The sequence below is a fragment of the Phalaenopsis equestris genome, unplaced genomic scaffold (genome assembly GCF_001263595.1).
Source record: "Phalaenopsis equestris unplaced genomic scaffold, ASM126359v1 Scaffold226623, whole genome shotgun sequence".
NCBI lineage: Eukaryota > Viridiplantae > Streptophyta > Magnoliopsida > Asparagales > Orchidaceae > Phalaenopsis > Phalaenopsis equestris.
In genome coordinates, this window is record NW_018244637.1 from 18,416 (window position 1) to 19,364 (window position 949).

The following is a 949-nucleotide window of genomic DNA, read 5'->3' on the forward strand; positions in this document are numbered from 1 at the left end:
TAGCCCAAGTTCTGATAGATCCAGGTGCTAACAAATTCACCCTACCTCCCAACTCTCTTCTGCTTCTAGGTTGAACGGCTTTTACTTTCTTCTTGTCTTTTGTTCTTCTGGTCTTTTGGATTTAATTCAGTATTACTAGGAAGTGTTAATTGGGATCTATTACTTAATGAATGTACTATTTGCCCAGGTTGATTCTCAATATTTCTAACTATAGCTCATTGATTTTGTAATTAATTTCTCATTTGTAACACCACTTCTTCTATAGACAACCTCTTCTCCTTAAATTGTGTATTACTATTGAAACCTGGAGGATAAGTAGATCTATAATTATTATTCACTTGATTATTCTAATTTCCTAATGGGTTTACTTGGTTGTTCCCCCATTGCTGATTATTACCACCCGAATTGTTATTTCAACAAAAGTTGGGATATTTTTCCAACCTGGGTTATAACAATTTGAATATGGGTTATTATGCTTATTGTTTATGGCATTCAAAGTTTCTAATGATACTTGAGAATCTATCATTTGGGTTAATGAATTTTCTTCAATCATTGAAATTGGTTAAAAAAAATTCATTCTAAATTGATCTAACTTCCTTGAAATTGTAATAACTTGATTTACTAACATTGCAAAAGCATCAGATTCATGAACATTTGTTACTTTATTAGGATTTACCCTCTGAGAAGGCTATTGAAAATTATTAGTAGTCATCTCTTCAATTAAAGCATAAGCGTGATGAAATGTTTTGACATAATGAACCACCAAAAGCGATATCGATAATAGATTTAAGAGATCCAGCTAATCCATTGTAAAAGGTTTAAATTATTAATCAATCTAGTATAACATAATGTGAACACTTTCTCAGTAGTTTTTTAAATCATTCTCATGTTTAATAAATAGATTCCCCTTCAAACTGACAAAAAGATGTAATATAATTTCTAAACTTCG